The sequence below is a fragment of the Prinia subflava genome, chromosome 3 (genome assembly GCF_021018805.1).
Source record: "Prinia subflava isolate CZ2003 ecotype Zambia chromosome 3, Cam_Psub_1.2, whole genome shotgun sequence".
NCBI lineage: Eukaryota > Metazoa > Chordata > Aves > Passeriformes > Cisticolidae > Prinia > Prinia subflava.
In genome coordinates this window covers 70,062,238-70,082,320 of record NC_086249.1, presented here as the reverse complement: position 1 = coordinate 70,082,320, position 20,083 = coordinate 70,062,238, and the positions used below count along the sequence as shown (strand labels likewise).

The 20,083-nt window shown below is 37.3% G+C and overlaps 1 long non-coding RNA gene across 1 annotated transcript in view; it reads right to left on the bottom strand.

The window, feature by feature from the left end:
* Positions 1 to 6,757: 6,757 nt before the first annotated feature.
* LOC134548063 (uncharacterized) overlaps positions 6,758 to 20,083 on the bottom strand; it is a 31,220-nt gene continuing 17,894 nt past the window's right edge. Inside the window, exons 2-3 of the long non-coding RNA XR_010079694.1 lie at positions 15,432 to 15,566; positions 6,758 to 8,147 (exon numbers count right to left, since the gene is read on the bottom strand). This is a non-coding gene — a long non-coding RNA (uncharacterized LOC134548063). The remainder of the gene's footprint in view (positions 8,148 to 15,431; positions 15,567 to 20,083) is intronic.

Sequence of the window (20,083 nt, the reverse complement as noted above, 5' to 3'; positions counted from 1 at the left end):
AATATTCAAGCACTCTCTTCCTCTGTAAACAAACCTTTCTAGACTTAAATCTGCAAGACTTATGAAGGAGTCACAGAACAGAGCAACAGAAATACTTTAAGTGTATTTTGAACAAGCACAGGATGGGTAACATCTTCCTTTCTTTCTTTTTCTCTTTTTTCTCCACAAATATTTAAAGTCCTTTTGTACTCATAATTTAGTTTAAAATATATTAACCTCATTAGCTACAGTTAGAATATTTCCCTATATTCTTGTGAGGCATGTGCATTTAGAGGGGTTTCCCTGTCTAACAAAACAATCAAAACCAAAAATATATCTTGCCCAGTGGAAAAGAAGCAAAAGGAAAAGACCATTTTATGGTTACAACCAATGTCTCAATACAGGGTAAAAGTACCTGAGAAAGGTCAGGTGTCCTTCAGGAGACATTTTCTGCAGAGCATTCACAAGTCAGGGCTCCTCTTTCACCAGAACAAGCACTTTGCAAGTTTTGTCAAAGTAGCAATGTTCTGGAATTAGTTCTCCCACCTCCAAACTCCCGAGCATTAATGTGTTCTTTTCCTTACTAGCGATAGGGTTCCCCATGACCAAGAAAAATGTTGAAAAGATGCTGGACAAAATCTGCTTGATGCAAAAGCAGCTCAAAAATATCATTTTTACATTTACAAAGTCCATTGTAAAAGCAGGGATAACTGGTCTTGTCTTCCTGGGTGCACCTTGAGCTAAAAGATAACACTTGAGTAATATAAAGAGACTAAAAAATATCAGGATTTGACAAAATTCCAGTTTTGGATGTAGTAGCTGAGAGGTTCCTATAGATACAGAGCTTCTGCCAGAGTAACCACCTTACCTCTGAAACAAAGCAGCAAGGTGTTGCATCTTCCCCCAGCTGCTATCTCAGCCACTCTGCCTCTCTCCCTCTGGGACTAGGTATTCAACAAGGCACCGTGGTTGATAAATTTACAGTGAAGTCCCGGACTCGCTCTTTTATCATTGTTAGGTTAATCTACAAGCCATAGATGACAAAAAGAACAAAAACAGTCATAGCAGTTAATGTGATAAATCACTGTTCAAATCAGCAGGCCACTGGTAGTGGTCCTCCCAGTACTGCACTGGTAATGGGTCAGAATGTGGCTTCTGGAATGCAGCTAATGAACATGATTAATAGCAGTAGGGTGTGACAGACTGGGCATTCATTTTTCCTTAACTTTACCATGTTAAGCAGTTTTACTGGCATCCTCAAAATGATAGATACACCTAATCAGTTGTAGTAGAAGTCCCATTAAGTTCTCATTAAACTTCTATATCCTGTGTATAACCTTGAACAATGCATTAGACACTAATGAGTGTATTCTCCTTCCACTGTGCACTCCACTTCCAGAGCCACGAGTGTGGTGTAAATACATACACTGAGATTGTTGGAGTGGGTTTCCTCTGCAAGCCTCAGAATAATTTCTTTGCCTGGTGGAAGGGACAGTCGACACTAGCTGTACAGTCTGTGTGTATTTATTTGCATTGCACTTGAGTCCTAAAGGCAGGCCAGGACCTCACTACATTACATGGTGTACAAACACACACAGAGGACACCAGAGCTAAGCATGAGCTAAAGATAGCAACATTACAATACTCAGACTCCAGCTCTATCATTTTTTTATTAATAGGCTAGGTGCAAAGATGAAGGATAGCATGGGGGTATTTTTTATACTGCTTTTCTTAAAATTACTTAGTACCTCTGTTAAGGCTATAATTAGTTATATGGTGCAATTTCAAGCAGCAATACACCAGCAGGCAAATAAAAATAAGTATTTTGCAAGCTGTTTCTCATCAAAAAGTGATAGTGTTAATGTTATAAAGCATCAGGAATGACTGAGAAATCTCAATGCTGTCCAAAATAATGAGGTCGAGCTGGTAGGATAGGGATTTCAGCAGTGATCCAGTGAGTTATGTGCTCAGGAGCTGATGGAAAACCTTACTGGTCACATTAAGCCACTAAGTTGAGTTTCATTGCACCACAGTGTTTGGGAAAACATTAATAACAGCTTTTCTGTTTTATTCAATACAGAATTTTATTTTAATATAGACCGAGAGACTGGATTTCTTTTATTTCCTTTTTTGAAAATTTATACCGAAGTCTAAAAAACAAAACAGCAGGAGTAACTTGTGTTTGCATGTATCACTTAAATCAGTTCAGCAAAGCATTAAGAATATTCTTAGATCAAAATGTATTCTGTTTAGAGAAGCAGTTTGAGATCTAATCACAGACTAGCAGCTTGCATTCACTTCAGCCAGTCCAGAGAGGAATTCACATTTCATGGCGGTTCATACCATACCTTGAATTCTTTGTCTTTCCAGGGGATAAAAGTTAGCCCAACAGGTAAGCTGAGAAAATTTAAAAACTGCTTCAACATAGGTCTGGAATGGTTTGGAAAGCAGTTGGAGGAGGATCACAAAGTCTCAGGTGTTTAAACGAAAAAGTGCTAATTAGGAAAGTGCTATTTTTCATCTACATCTACAATATCTTCATCTGGCATATGAGAATTAGTTGTATTTCTCTTCTAGCAGTAAAAGTCAGAGCTCTAGAAAGTGAGTTTGACTTCTACAATTAATTGCCAGTTGAAATATTTTGAGTACTTTCAAAAAGCCATTTATCATTGCAAGACAAAAGCTATATATAGTGTATGGAACAGCGAAAGAATTTACTGGAGAAGCCAAAAGCCCCAGTGCAGTGTTAAACAAGTGAACAAAAGAACAGCATCATATGGGAATATATCACTATCTGCATTTTTTTTCCTGAAATACCTTTATTCCAATTTGTCTTGAAACCTTAACTTCTGAAAGATTCTGTCCTTCCTTCTTTTAAAGCTTCCTTCCAAAGGCATCCAAAAAACCTTTCTGTGACTCTTCAGCCACACTTCTGTCTCTTAAAGATGATTCTTGTACATCAGAAATAACAGAAGCCTATTACTTTTTCAAACCTAAGGAGATAATATATTGTCTACACAACACATTCTAATGTAACTTATCTGATTTTCACAGTGGACCATATGTACATTTTGACAACAAAGATTTATGATAATGATTTTCAATTTAATATAGCTATTCCATAAGATGACCTTCATTGAGCTAATAGAGAGTTAGGGGTAATTTTGGTTTGCATAATTCAATTTGCAATGCAGATTCAGAATGGAACCCTTGCATGTTTCATTTTTTCTAACACTTCTGTTTTCTACCTCTACTGTAACATATTTCTACTTCCACCACAGATTCAATGTGATACCTTATATTACATACAATTATGGGGGGAAGAAACCCAAAAAAACCACAAATACTAATACTTTCAGGCTGAGCGTTAAATGGACTTGGTATTTTATGTAGATTTTCAGTATTTCTTGAAGAGCTTCTAATTTTTCTTCAACATTGTTAGAGAAATGTTTGTTTTTGCTCAGCCACAGTTTATTGGAGAAATTGTATTACTGTGCTTCTGTGAATAATGTTGCCCAGCTTTGAATATGCTTTATTCTGTGCAAGTAGAGTCTGTGAACTTTAACTGTCTGAATGCATCAAAGATATATATGTATGTATATATTTCTTCACATGAATTTATTCATCCTAGAGCTAACTTTAAACAAGACCATGGAGTCACATCAGTTCTTTTACCAAGCTTTGTCCTTCCCCACATGCTGGGCTGTGAAATGGATACCCTACAAAACCAGAGAGCTTCTACAGAAAAAAGTGATGCTGATCCTTTTCTCCATCAAAATTTTATAGTTCATATAATTCTTGGTTTAAAAAATTACCTCATATTTATTTAAGTTCCCAATGACTTTTACATAAGAAAAGTTAAAGTAATGAATTCTATCCCAAATGAGTTCTATTGCAAAGGTCTTTGCTGGGTGCAAGTTAGGCCCGCACTCATACCAGGACTCATTTTGGTAGACTGTAACCAGTGCAGTTACAGATAGAACACCAATAACTGGGTCACAGATCTCCAGCCTAAATTATCTAGGAGGAGACCTTCCTTTCCTAAGGGGCTTACCATCTGAATACACTGTCTCCTCTACCCACTGCCTGGAATGAAGAGTCTGATATGATACACGTGCTAATTGCAAAAATAAGTGGTTAAATCCTCTCTGTGAAGTGTCTCCTAAAATTGCTAACTTACTTTGCTAAGTCCCTTCTGTTACAATGTTCTTGCTCACGCTGAAGGAGAGCTAGGAAACACTAATAACAGTAGTCTGTTTCTGTGCCTCAGTCAGCCTGCACAAAGTATCTGTTCTGCTTTAATATATTATAACCATAGAAATGAAAAGGTGTGAATAACACATATTAATTGTGATTTGAAGTGGAAAATTAAAACAAGATGGAATATATTTAACAAGGATGATTTCTCTCATATGCACTTTTCTTTTAGATTGTAGTCTAATATTCTGTAACAAAGTCACAAAACACAAAGTATTGTGTTAATGGACTGCTTAGTCACCTCTAGGACAGACAATTCATCCCTGCAATGTTAATCTCCCTTGTTTTGATTGCAGAGTTACTTATGTTAATATTAAAGCATAAGTGCCATTTCAGGCATCATTTTAAAGCAGTTTTAAACAACTATTTGAAGAGTGCTAGAGACTAGAGACATATTTAGGAACGTTTGAGTTCAGGTCTAATCCTGCTCCATCACATTCAGACAGCAGAGTCAAGGAGACAGCAGCTGTGGCTTTTGGAGAGCATTCCCTGTATTAACTCTATTACAGAGAGATCTCAAGAGAAAATAAACGCTTTTTCAGGCAAAAGCACTCTCTAGGATTTGTTTCACCCTGAGCTAAAGATCTAGAGAGGTGAGCTGGATCTTACTCTGAAAATACTTAATTTTAATTTGTGTTTATGAGTTAAGCTAATGATGGCTCATCACTCACAACTACATCAAGGTCCTTATCATGCTGTATCTGAACTCTGACAAATGAATTCTACACACATTCAAGAACAAGTTTAACAATAACAAGCAGTTAGAAGAAAAACAAATATCAGGGAACTCTGGCAGCAGGCCATGACATAGCTGGAAGTCAAACAGAAATGTACTTTACTTTTAAAATATAGGAGAACAGGCTTTAAATCTGTAGAGGGAAAAAGAACAAAAGTTTAGCTGAGTAGTCATAAGTACAAACTTTAAACACACAATTACAACAGGAGGAACCTTGTACATATGAGCAGATTTTGGACAAATTAAGTTGGTTTACAAGCATCTTCATCTCCAGTGAAATGCCATTTCTTTGGCTTGTTACCTTCTTATGGTACTGTATAAATCATTGGAGATTAAAATCAATAGAGCTACATAAATGAAGATGCACTAGCAATTAAGTGGATGGCTGAATAGGTCTGCCTGGGATGGAGTCCAAAACAGACTGCTTGGAGTTTCACCTCACTCAGAAATTTAGCTGATTCATTTGGGTAGCAAAGGAAAAGTTACCCAAAATCAAAACTAAAGCCATCCTTATTAATTTCCTAAGCATATGCTCCTTCAGAACTCCCTCCCTGTGTTAGCTGGAAGGAATCCTGAAAGTCTCTGTGCTACTGAACTGAATGAGAGCAGAAGAGAAAGTAGAGACTGGGAGGTGGAAGTGTTTATCAATCATATCTCACCCCTCCGCAGAGGGTTTTAAAAGTTTTATCAGCATAGAGTCATAACACAATTCCTGACAGGATACCTGGAAAGAAGAGTGTTCATCTGGGGCATTACAGTAAATAATTAAATTAAATTAATAATAATAATAATAATAATAATAATAATAATAATAATAATAATAATAATAATAATAATAATAAAATTAAATTAAATTAAATTATTTACTGTAATTAAATTACAGTAAATAATAACAATAATAAGGATTTCTCAGCATAAAACCTTCTATTAAAAAAAATCATACAGCTGTGAAAAAAAAATCCAAGATTTAGGTTATTTCTGTGCAAAATTTAAACAGTCTTTAGTAAACCCTCCCAAGAATGTGGCTCCAGTTACATGGTAACTGAAATAATGCCAGATACACCTCATGGCTGAGAGGAAGGAAAATTACTATGTCAATATAGTTCATAGGCATTGCAATGTCACACTCATTTAACAACTTTCTAGGCAGAAATGTATATATTTTAACTCATATCAAAAGTGTTGGAGCAAACAACGTCCACATATTTTTGAAGAAAGGGAAAATTTAAAGGTCTCAGTCTCTGGAATCAATGTTAGAAAAATTTAGAGATTTAAGCTGTGTAAAGTAGATAGTTTCGACATTAGTATTTTTCACTGTTTCAAATTTCTGTAGGAAATCTCTGTGCTCATTAATAAATAAAAGCTGAATCTTTCTGGGAACATGATAATCACTGGCCTATGACAATACTACATATCTCGTTCAAAACAGCATCCAGTTCACTGTACACGTTTGTGATATAAGGCAATTGTCACCAAATAAGTGCTTTTACAAAAGGGCATAAACCAGCATGTCTTTAAGTGTAGGAACTGAACTGCAGAGCTACAGCAAAATCCAATTCTCTCCTTTGTCAAATTTAACAATAGAAGGATCATTTCTTTCTTCTGAGCAAGCAGGTCTTAAAAACTGATCATGTTGCCAAAGCCACTCCCAAGGATTTTTTGTGATGGGATGTCACAAATGATTTTTACATGGAAATCAGACAGACTGATTCTAAGGCACCACAAAAGAAATCTATAAGGAAAAAAAAATTAAAAGTAACCAAATAATTCCATATCCAAGACAGATTCGAAAACAAAGAAGAAAGTTTTTTATTCCGGTCTTCTAATTTGCAACACAGAGAAATTACAGTAGCACTCCTGCATTTAACAAATAAGAAATGTCAAAACAAGGAAGGCACTAAATCCATATAGGAGCATGACAAATCAATTTTGAAATCATGTTTTCTGCAATGAGATGCTGTTTCCATGATTGATTATTTCAAAATTTTACACAAATGCAAGGTCTTAGGCTTATGTTTTTGAGAAGGACAAAGCAATTCAGCAGTTCCAGAGAAAATTTGACATAAACTTGCATTAGTTCTTCTTTTTGTCATCATTATCAAAATTATGATACTTTATGGAGCCAGACAGAATTGTTAATAGACCTAAATTGTTATATGCCAGGTTGCTTTATGCTTTTGATTTCTCTTGCAAATAAATGGATTTTTTTTCCTACTGGTTATCTATTCCATAACTGAGATCTCTGAGAGCAATGCTGGTTTCTTTATTTGTTATGACTGGCAATTGTTCAACAGTCTTTTAACATATTGTTGGATAATAGAGTAGAAACCAAAAAAGTAAAACTTCTACCTTCCATAAAACTAAGTTGCCTTTCATGTGTCCTTCAGCTCTTAAATTCAGTCATCTTATATAAGGAGAGCAGTCAAGTCGTAAATGTGTAGGACTATAAGGTTAATTCTTCAGTAATAAGAACTGTAAGAACAGAACATATCAATGGAGTATTTTTACAGCTAGAAATTTCTTATTTATCATACAGAAGAAAAATTTTTAAAATCTGTAACATAATTCACACCATAACAAAAGTTGAGATCAAGTATCCAGTCAATACGCGGGTTTGGTCAAGATCAAGTTTTTACAAAATTAGCACAATGTTGCAGAAATAATGGAGTTCACAAATTGAAAAACAGATTAAATAATTTCCCTGAAACTTTTCTCATAGCACTAGGAATCAAAGTTATCGTATACAGAAACTAATGCCAGAAATTAAATTGAAACACATTCTCCATTAATCCCTCTTTCATCTCAGTGTCCATAGAATAAGCATGTTTCTCTAGCACTTTACACCAGAAGCTAAGACAAAGGGACAGAACCATAGAGAGCAGTAATATAATGGGGGAAAATGTCAGAGGATATTTTTTATTTGGATTCAAAACAGTATTACAGTTTTACCTTCATAACAAAATGTTGATTTGGTATTAGAAGTGACACAAAAAAAGAAAACAACTAGCTTCTGCAAAGCTGTATAACACAGGTGAGGAGGGGATTCTTGTTCCTGCCCTTGGGAGGTGTCACATTCATGCACTGCTGAACACCTTAGAGTGGTATGGAGGTGGAGTAGTGGGATGAGCAGTTCCAAAAGGTCACTCTCCCTGATTTTCCAGAAAACTGTCTTTTCCTACAATAAAAAGGGTTTAGGTTTTTTAATAACCAAAAGCATGATCAGATAAATTCACTTATAGTCATTTCTTCCTTTCCTGAGCTAAATTTTTGACACAATGATTTAGAAGTCTCTGGTGAAGAGGCAGACTCTTCTTGCTGTACCAGATGGGAAGGGAGAGTGTCTAGAGCAGAAGCTAGACAGAAAACAGCACTCCATATGGTTTAAAAATAGCTTTTAGGTGCTTAGAACTAACTGACTGTTAGGTTCATAAATAACATCAATGGGACAAAAGTAAGAAAAAAAAATAAGAAGAGCAAACACCCACTTGGACAGACCACAGAAAACAAGAGCTACTAGATTAGCTATATCAGTACACAAGATGCAACAAACAACCTCTAGATAAGATCTCCTTAGTCTCCCTCTCCTCCTCCTCAACTCAGTGACATCAATCACACATTGCCTTCACACTGCCTCGGGTGACCACATTTTTCAAGATGAAAAAGCCCCAGCCAAGCTTCCTGTTAAGTTTTTTACCTCTACAAATTCCATTTCCTTGTAAAGTGGTTATCTTGAACTAGTCTGTTTCCTGAACATCATCATCCACAGATGCAAAAATGTGGATTTGTGATTCTCTTAGGAGATAAAGCGCTTTGAGACCCAGACAACTTTGCTACAGAGCAGTGGTTTCAATCTGACATTGGATCCATGAAGTACTTTGGAGACTGAAAGAAGCTACTTTGAACAAGATAAACTACTAGATAATGTTGCTGTTACCTTTTTATGACAAGTGTAAAAGGAGGCTGCTAAAGTGTTTATCTTTTTCAGCCTAAGCATTTGCTTAGGATGTCTTCCTTCCTACTGCTGATAATTCTCTAAATTTTATCACAAGACCAGCTGGCTGCTTTTGCTGTCATGTCTCTTCCCACAAGATATAAATGTGGTATGTTCAAGTGGTCCAGACCTCCAGCCTAGTTATCCCAGTCACAGAAAATATACAACCACCTTAACAAAATATTATTGAACATTCCATTAAAGACTGCAACATATTCTGCAAGTTATACCTATGGATGTTTGCCCAACACATCTTACCAACAGACTTGATGTTGGTAAATTAAAACTTGATGTTGGTAAATTAAATACATATAGAGTCCTATCACATGCCCCCAGGGTCTAAGCCTTCTGGGACAGTCAGAAGGCCTTGGGTTTGAACAGTGTCTCTTTCACTGTGTTGTTTGATCACTGTGTTTCCATTTCATGCTGTCCAGTATTGCTCAATGTGAAAACTAAATGTCAAACTGTTTCTGGTAATCAGCTGCTCCTTTAGGTTTGATGGGCTGTTGCAGACGTCATGGAGCTTAATTCAAACATCATTTAGTCAGGACATTTGTGTCACTTACAGTGATTACAGGGGTCAATAATAATAAATATACATTAAAAAGCTAAATATGTGAGCTTGCCCTGTCCTAGAAGTAATTAAGTACTGTATTGCCCAGTTTCAAAATAGGTAATGGATAATTACCTATGGGAATGTTGTTTACTTATCCTCACCTACAATTTAGGAGATTAAGTCTGAGTCTCCTAAGGCTGACTGTGCCAATATATTAACGAATGCTTTTTTATTTTCTTCCCCTAGTTTGTAAATATTTCCACTCTCCCTATAAGTTCCTTGCACAGTTTTGGTCTGTTTCCCACCCAGGTAAAAGCTGAGCACACGCGTGGTTGGAGGTGGACAGGGTAGTGGGTCATTAACAGCTCTCCTCAGTTATTGCCCTTCCATACGCTCCATGTAACTTTCTGAGGAATTTAAAGTCTATTTCTTTAATTTCTTGTACGCTAATCAGGCTAGGTTGAAGGCACAAGGCCATCACAGTTCTGAAAGTTTAACAGCAATTTGGAAAAAGTAATAGAGCTGCAAGTCTGAACTTTGTAAAAGGATCTAGTGTTACTGCAGAAATCAGAAAAACAAAGAGGCTTCAAAGGTCTGAGTAAAACATGAGCAAGCACTAAGCATCAGAAGGTATGGATAATGACAAGCTAATAGGCAGCTTTTCAGTATATGCCATTCTTTAACCTGAGGTAAAAACTACTCTCCCTGGAGACATATTTCTGAATAATGACAGCATGGATAGACATACCCATTTAAGTTGAATTGCTGAGGAATCAATGAATGTGGTATGAACTGGCTGTTCATACTAAAGTGTCTGGGCTGGAAAAGGCAGCCTCAAGCCAGAAGAAATAGCTAACTGCATCAGACTATTTTATTTTAAAAATTTTTGCTATTACTTGTGTAGGGTAAAAAACATTTAAAAAAGGAAATCCTGGACATTATCATTTTATTTATCTTGTTTACTCTTTATGCTCCTCATCAAGCTTAAAAAGGAAAGCTTCCACAAAAAACCATTGTGCAATTACCTTCTCCTGATCAGTTCAATTTCACCAAAATGTTTTCACTGGTAACCCCTCAGCTCCATCTGGATCTTACCCACCGTGCTTACAGCACATTGTTTCCAACACCAGAAGTACCCTCCCATGCAAGAATAGTAAATTAAAATTTTTTAAAAAAAGGTAAAGGACAAGATGGCTTGCCAGGTTTCTCATTAAACTGACAAAACCCAAAGCTTAAATTCTCCTCCTTATGTAGTTTGCAGTAACAAACTGAAAAGCCTACAGGGGAGAACAGCCAGCCTCTGGCTCAGAGCGCTGCCTGGCTGACAAGCAGTTAAATGTGTGTGGAGCTGCAGCTACTCAGGGGGGCTCTCATTTCTGGGAGCCAGAAAGGGAAAACTTCTCATTTAGATGTAAAGTAATTCCTTCCTATCTTGTCCCCCTTCTCTCCACTGTGCAAAAATATCCCAGGCCAGAGACAACAGGGAACTTCAGAGGGGAAAAGGGCTCAGGGGATGAGGCATTAATCATTGTCTGTGTGACTTTGTCGCTATTGTCCCACCAAGGGCAATCACAGAGGGCAGCAGTAGGACCATTGGATTCCTGGAAAGTTCTGCCTATCAAACATCTCAGCCAGCCCCATTTGCTCAGGTGTGTTCAGTGCTGATAACATAAGTGCAAGCAGCTCTGAAAACAAAAGGAGACCTTCAGACTACTCATTCACTCAGTCACAGAATCAGGAGAAAATTAATATTGTATAAGAAATGCTGATGACATGTTGGATGTGAAGAAAGGAAGTTTCCTTACCAAAGAGTATTTTATCTTTCAATTAAATAAATATTCTTAAATTTCCACTTAATGCTGTTGCTAGCAAATCTCTTATTTGGAATGTCATGGTCTCTGTCATACCAAAGCTTAACTGAACATAGGTGCTCTCATTCAGACAGAAACATTTTTCTCCTGAAGCATGTATAAACACTATCTACCTCTTACTTCAGAGACTGCTTTTAAAAGATTCTTTTCTAGAAATCTATAAAACTAATAAGAAGTATTCTTCATTCTTGCTAGTGATAAAAGGAGGAGTTAGATCCCAAAGATAAAGCAAGTTAAAAAGATAAAGATCTGTCTCCCCCACATGTTCAGCGTATATCAAATCTCAAGGTCAATGTGTAGCTAACAGATAGTACATGCAGAAACTCAGCCAAAGAAAACTTTGAGCTGTGAGATTTGTGAGTTATTTTAGTGAGCTCATTATTGTCTTGGTCAGAGCACAGTCTGGTCCCTATCATCACTGCAGACTGTACTACCCTCCAAAAACATCACCCATGCCTGGCCTTGTACCTCTATCCCTACAGAGGCACCAGGGTAGGACATCTCCTCCAGGGAATGCACACACACTAGATGCATAAAGTGGCCATCTGACAGAGGTTTTCCTCCACATAAAAGCTACAGAAATAGAAGCTGCTCTGAAGAGAAGAAAAATAAGAGGCATTGGTTCAGATGCTGGTACTAAACCTGAAGTCTTCCTTTTTTTTTCTAACTTTATTCTTGAGTGACCTAAAAAATTTAGACTTTTTGCTTTCATTTACTGTAGCAGGTTTTTTTCCTATTTAAAAAAATATGTACTTCTGAGAAATATTTTATAATGTAAATGGACTTCAGCAGGCTGCATGCTCAAATTGGACTTGCTTTTTTATTTCAGCTTGTCCACTAATGGTTTTACTAAGTCTCCAAGGATCTACCTCGTACTCTTAAGTCCTCTTTTTTTTCAATATTTTGATTTCTACTGCAAGATACCTCCAGGTCACATTGACAAAAAAACAGAAAAAAAGTGTAGCAAAGTTGAGCCCACACATTTAGAGATGTAGATGAAAAATTTTTGGACCATAACTTTGTTATTTGATATAAAGTACATGAACTACTTTAAAAGAGGGTTAATAAATTTTTTAAATTTTAATACATTGGTGTGGTGTTGTCCCATTTTTTTATAATGAGTCCCAGTCATCAATTTTGTATTCTTGACTATTGCAAAAGCCATATCTACATTAGTATTTTTGTGCCCATGCACTCTTGTTTAAAACTCATTTGAAACATTTTTGGAGATAACACTCTGTGAACAGATAGCTGGGTGTTGTCACCAACTTATTGATTTCATTGAAGTCCCAGATTTATGTCATTTCCATGCATGAGAATTCTAATTCTCATTTAAGGGCATTACCAAACCTCAAAAATGAGAGTTCAAAACCAACACTAAAGCATAGTCTAAGTGTCCAGGGGCCAGAAGACAAAGAAAACAAATTCCTCAAGTTAATACCTGGACCTTTTAAAAACACTCAAAGGTGTTTCAAACATTTTGAACTGGAATAGTACATACATAAATAATCATATACTAAATTTACAAAAATTTCAGTCACAAAAGAATCACTAAGAAAACTGAAACAAAGTTTATAGATTACATGTCCTCATTTTTGATAATGTACTAAAAATGAAGTGGAGTTTTTTTCCTAATTAATGCTACTTGACAGTAGGTCACCAGCTTTTTGACTGATCACAAAATCCGCATGAAGAGGAAACAGATATTACTGAAACATCTACTGAAGATCTTAATGTACAAAAACCTAGTGCTGCCTTAAACTTATTTCAGCAGCACAAAAAAAAATGTCATTTCTTAAGTATGATGTCATTTACTGAAAGAAACTAGGAAGGTTTTTAGAAGAGTCACTTCATTTTCATGGAAATTCCCAGAAAGCACAGGTACTCACTCACCAGAAATGCCAAACCACCTCCACACATGAATTTAAGAATTTTTCTTGCTGCATATACTTTATATATAAATGCATATATGAAGTGGTTTATTTGTGTTTATTTTTATATATTCATATATAAATAACTTTTCTTGTAAAGATGAAACCAATACACCTTTTTGATTCATTACATTCCAAATAGGAGACATTCAGCAGTGTCAGAAATGAAATCAACCAGACGCAGATTTTATTTTTATGGAAATAATTTCAGAACAGAACTGATAGAAATAGTTCTGACAAGCATTTTCAGAGCAGATATCTGCACTAGCAAGCTTCAAGAAGGGCTGTGGGTCCTGTACTAACAGGCTGCTGCTGCAGGAGCCTGACTCCAGGTGAGATCCTCAGGCTTTCTCTGAGCTGTCATTTACGCCTGACTGTGCCCCAACTCCCAACATTACCAACAGGCAGAAAGCACAACCAAGGTGCAGGAGCATGCAGAATGCGTCTGGCATCTCTGCTCTTTTTTTTCACCCACTGGTTAAAAACTGATGTGAGCTGAAGGGGTAGCAGACTTAAAATTGCTGTTTCTGCCCAGAGGGACCTGAGCATGCATCAACCAGGTCCCAGGGAAACCATCTGCAAAATTCTCTGAGCACAGCCAGCAGGCTGCTCCAGGGCAGCACTCCCTCAGCCAGCCCACAGAAACAATGTGACATTATCAAGTACTGACTAGGACAGAGAGAGGTCATGAGCAAACAGGGTTCATGGAAAAAGGAACCTCCAGACCCTCTTCAGCTGTTCTTGTATTTGAGGAGGCAGTGGAAGGGGAGCAGGGACAAGTCACAGACACATCCCCTGGTATTTTTGACTGATTGCTGTGCACAGCTCCCACCCTGCTGCATTGCTTGCGTGAGATCACCCATTTTAAAGCATGTTGCATGAGGACACCAACCATCTAAGAATGGATTCTCCTAGCTCCCAAAGTTCAGTATTGTCAGCTTAGTTGACAAGTTGTTAATCCAAAGGGCTTACTGAAAACCCAAAATGTTACTCAGGTTCTATTAAACAATGAAACTTAAATACTATCATCTCTTGTATTTGTATAGCTCCAAGCATCAGTTAAGAATTATACTCTCATTTTCACAAGCCCATGGCACAGCTGAACTTGATTTTCTTAGAGGTCTTTTCCAAACTTAACTCTTCTATGAACAATTCCATGACACAGACACACACACAGAGGCTGTACCTCTTCAGTCATCCTCAGCACTACAATATACTAGAACCAGGGCATTTTCATCCTCAGTACTTTCAACTACTACAACCAGAGAGCCATCTGTTTGAATTTTCAAAACTAAAGTTTCCATCTCTAAAGTTTCTGCTATCCAGGCTCAAATTTCCCAAGTCCTAAGAATACAGGAGCTCCCAGGTAAGGTTGCACCTATACAGAACTCTTGAATGTTTTATCACCATATTTGACCTTATACATATCAAGTTAAATCTCAGATAACTCTAAAAGAGTGTCTCCTAGTAATAAAAGGTATCCTGAAAGCAAACAGCCAAACAAGATGCTGTAACTGGTCTTATCAAAGCTGAAAATTTTAAAGTCCTAGAAACCTTATGCAATCCCAACCAGTATGACTCACTGTAACAAAGATGGATGTCCTAAGCAAATTAAAATTCTGTCAAGAAGATGGGCATGCAGAACATTTTTCCCTGAAAAGAGGACATTAGTTTTAGACAGGCTTTTCAAAATTAGTGTCTTGTTGTATATAATTTATATATATAAAGGGTACTCTTTTACATTTTTATTTCTCTTCATTTCTGAAGTGCAGACATATCCCATATGGTGAAGGAAGATAAGAAATGTTACTGAAAAAAGGAAAAAAACAAAAGTGGTGGGAAGTAGTGCTTACTATGACCCTGCACAGCATCTAGCACAAGTGGGATTTTGAGGTTGTCACAGCTGCCATTATCTGTTTCCCCTCCCTCACACCCTACTACATACAATCAGAAAGTTTTGGAGTCAACATTAGTTAAATTTTGCTGGCTTTTTCTTCAGGTGGATCCCAGACAGTTTTAATGAAGAGATTATTCTTTCATATTAAAGAGAAAATTGTATTTCTACATGGCTCAAAACTTTCTATAAATCTGCAGAATGTGAAAATAGTACCTCGTAATTAGGGTGCCAACAAGTGAGATGGCATATATGGGTCCCAGCTCAGAGCTATGAAGGTGCTCTCCTGAAGATAGTCTGAGACCTGCAGTTCCCAATATGTTCTGTGGAAGTTCTGGGTTCAAATCTCTGCTGAAAGTAAGAAAAGGAAATGCTGAGGAACTGCTCATGCTGTGTTCACAGAGATCAGCCCAGTTTTGAGAAGGAGGCATAACCTTGTCAGTGAATGAATCTGTTCGGGTTCATTAGGAGAGCCTGAATTCAAAGCAAAACATCTGTTAAATAATGGGGAGAAAACAGAGCAAAACAAAGAAACAAAACTAAAAACAAATTTAAAAATCTAAATCAAAACCCAAAAATCCTGCACAACTTTACTTTTGCATTTCCTCTCCTTTATGCCTTTTTCTCATTCCCAGAAGGGCTGCTCAGTGCTTACCTGAAACAATGCCAGCCACTTGACTTTCTGTTCCTTTTCAGATTCATAGATAAACTAAAAGCAGGAACTCAGTAACACTTCTCCTCCTCAAGTTTCTTGATTTATGTTCATTAAAGGATGTGCTGTACAAAACCTGGCTCTCAACATCCCCAGTGTAGCTGTCTGATTCGGAGCTGTTCACATGAGCCTTAACTTATTCTCAGCAGAGAACATCAGGCACAATTCACCTTCCTCAGCACAGCTATCCCAGCTGGGACTCTTATCCTGTTTAAATGTAGGTATCTAATGGTATTTTTGATGCCCCTGGGATATTCCCCAGCCATGTCCTTGGAGGAAACAAAACTCCCACAGCCCATGGCCCTCCAGCTAGCCCAGTGCAGAAGACATGGATAACCTAAGGCTGCATCCCTTTGGTAGTTTTGGTTTGGAGCACTAGAGCAGTGGTGAAATAAATCCCCAAAACGTTCCCATTTACTATGTGCCAGGTTGTTTAGCAGAGAGGTTTTGGGGTGTGCTAACTAGTTTTGTTTAATGGTTTGCAACTGAGCCAAAAAGCCCACTGAACATTTGCAGATGTGCTCCAATACCAAGGATGTATGAGTTCATAGTCATGACTGATCTTTCAGACCATTCTAAAGTACACATGTTAGGGACACCTAAATCAGGGAAGACTAAACCATGCTGAAGTAAAATACCCAGATTACATGTATGGAAAATTTTAAGTCCTCAGCACCAAATACTTTGATCTACTGATCTGCTCCTGTTATGCTTTATTCCTTGATAAGCCATGTCCCATCCACTAACATGTGAATTAATTCATGAGCATTGTTCACTTACTATCAATTGTATTCTACTGCAATTCTCTGCTTTGTCTGCTTTACCTTTATCTCTCAAAACAACGAGAACAATTAGGTGTTTATTATTTTATTATTCTTTCAGTCAAAGAAAAAGCATCAAATTAATTTATCAGTCATCGAAATGAAAATTTTAAAAGGTGCAGCCTTTCAAGTTCCAGAGTTGAACAATGATGGGGAAAGCCATTGGAGCTGCAGCCAAAAACACTGGTTTCCTACTACTTGTTAGGAGTTAAATGTCATAAACCAGCACAACAACAAAGAAGAAATAGTATAAGTGGTTTCCTTTTCTGATGAAAATTAACAGAGAAAATTTTGGTTCCAAGAAAATAAAATTTTATTTTTCTTTAACCCTGTAGACTTAAAATCAATCAGACCTTTGATCTAGAATTTATATTTATTTTTGGCCACTTATCCAAATTAAGCCTTAATACTAATTAAAAATACAACTTTAAAAGGACAGGCAAAGGCACTGAAATACTTCTGTGGTGTGTTAACCCTCAAAGACTAAAGCCAGTCCTTGTTGAGAAACATGAAAATATGCTTTTACTTAGGGATTTCAATCTAATAGAATCATTCCAAAACTTACTACTTTTATAGCTGGTAGCATGACTCATTTCTGTGATTAGTTATGAAATTATTTAACTTTCAGCTTTTTTAATCAGTCAGAAGTCACTCTTACAGGTTGGCAGCCGGCAGTCCTTGATGAACATGTGAAATGCAGATTTCCCCTCATACATCTATCAGAAATAAGCAAAGTTCTTTGAAGTCTAGGGCCTTTGCATTCTCTCCGGTGCATTTGTGTACTAACCATGCACTTTTGTTATGTTCTACTGAAAATGCTCACATTTGGCTACTTAAGATGGGTACACTAAAACATGATTTGGATAGGAAAGTCTGAATTGTATTAGAAAATGCAAAAGCACTATGGATTTCTCCTTGCACAGTAATTAGAGTTCTGACAAATTGTAGCAGAACCCTATCCCTCCAGCTAATCACTTATTCTGTGCAGGAATCCAGCCATGATTGTAAGGTGCATCTCTCAGAATCAGTACAGCAGCCAGCTGAATTTGCCTGTAATCCATCAGGGTTTACTTTTAAAAGTAATACATCAGGGTTTCTTTTTTCCCAGCTGAGTTCAACACCTGTGCCCCCAATGCTTCATTTGAAACTCAGCCAGGCAGAGCCCAGAGCACCAGTCAGTGAAATGTAAAAATGTAAATGTGAAGATTCTGTAAGTTAGCTTTGCAGATGACTTTTATAGGAAGCTATCCTAAGCTAGAGGTATTTTAATGCCATCAGTTTCTCTTCTGCTATTGCATGGAGATTTTCTTTTCTTGATGCCTTCTATAAGCTTCCAATGTAGTAAAACTTTCAACAAACAAATAAAATCTTCCATCTACAGTTATACTAAATTTTAAAGTTGTAAACAAGATCAGCAATACTAGGTACAGCTGCTGTCTCTCTTTTGAAGATGGTGGTAAAAAGCAGGTAATTGACTTTAGGTAATCAATTATCTGAAAGAAAAGATTCTTCTAACCAAGACATAAATATACTAAGAAGCATCTCAGAGTCTGAATTAAGGAGACAGGGAAGATTCATAAGTCTCATTAAGAGAAACATCACAGAAATAAGCACCAGACAGCCATAAAAGACAAACAGTTAAATAGTCTCTCCCAGTGTAGGCTTCTGTGTGCACTTACTGCTATTCCTGTTTTATAACTGCCTGAGTTAATGGATAAATCAATTATCTAATTGTCGGCACAGGGACAGATCCTTACAAGTTTTACCTGCCTGGATTTGTTTGCTGAAGTGACACGAAACTCACTTGAATAAGCTGGTAGCCTCATCGCTGCAAAAATTCAAGAAGACAAATCAGAGTATTGCTGTTTGGGATGCAAATATACATTTAGTTTGGTATTTCTCTATTTAAGCATTGATTTTTCTCATTTTTGATGCATACTGACAGTGTCAAGAATCAGTCCGGGTATGTTAATCATCACAAAATGTCACCAAGTTCACTGCACTGCTCCTTCCTTCGGTGAATGTCAATGGCAAATGCTTAAAATCACCCTGATTAACATGTGCAACATGTACAGGCAAAAGGTGCCAGCTAGGTTCACAGAGCAGTACAGAGTCCACCTTACCACTCAAGGACCCTAACTTGAGTGGAAAACAGGCAGAGAAACAGAAGGCATACAGCTGAGTATCTCTGAAAACCATCTCTGAATTGCTGCTTTCTTTGAGGATGTGTCCCGCTAGCCTGCGTTTAATCCATGCAAATGGACTAAATCCCAGAAGCACACTTTAAAAAGAAAAAACAGACTTAGAGGAATGTTTGAAATCCAGCAGTCCTGAGACCCACCTGCCTACTCAATAATACTGTACCTCCTACAACATGCCAAGTTTTTTAACTGTGCCTGTAAATATTTCAATGTCTTGGATAAATTTTTAGTTCCCTAACAGGAGGAGTTCTTGATACAGATATTTCCATCTGTGTTATATTGTGGCAATGTCAGCCTAATAACAAGTTGAGTTCAGAAGGGCTCTCTTCTGTTTCCAGACAGGATTTTTTGTGATCTAAGGTTTTAAAAAGCTAGCTGTTGAAATAATCATCCCTTTTAAAATAGAGGTGAAAAAACCAAAGGCAAAGCTAGCAGTTAAATACAGGTAAATTTCACAAAACTTGCTGCTCCACACGGCCACACAGCTGAGCAGCTGATGTACTCTTTGTCCTTAGCTAAGCACAAAACCTGAGCCTGAAGGTCGCCCCCTACACACTGTTTCCAGAAATCAGACTCCAAACTGACAGCTGGACTGTCTGCCCTTAGCAGTGGCTGGAGCCCCAGCCAGGGGCATTTCATCTGTGCTGTTTCTGGGGTGCAGCATCAAGCACCCTTACACCCCCCAGATAAAGGGTCTGCAAGGAGATGGAGGAGGTAATTGCAAGCCCCTGCATGAGGCTCTGCTGAGAAACAGCCCCTCTAAGCCTCACCTCCTCTCCCAAACTGCCCAGTCTGGGTTTCCACAACATACTAGAAATTTACAGGACCAGGAAAGTCACTCCCAGCCCCAAGGTTTGCTGAAGATTGCAAGACACTTGTAAAAAATTTTAGTTTCAACAAAAAGCAAGTTCAAGTGCAAATCAAGACTCTGGTAGAGGTTTTATAGAAAATATTAATACAGCATTATTAATATGGCTTTAAAAACCTTACTAGCCCTCTAAAAGATTTGGATTGGAAAGTAAAAGCTCTTAAAGCATCCCGTTTGAAAGCAAGCATAAAAAGGAGAATGAGTTTTTCTGCCAAACTGAGATCTTATGGCTTTCTCTTCCTTTCATCTACTCCTTATTACCTTAC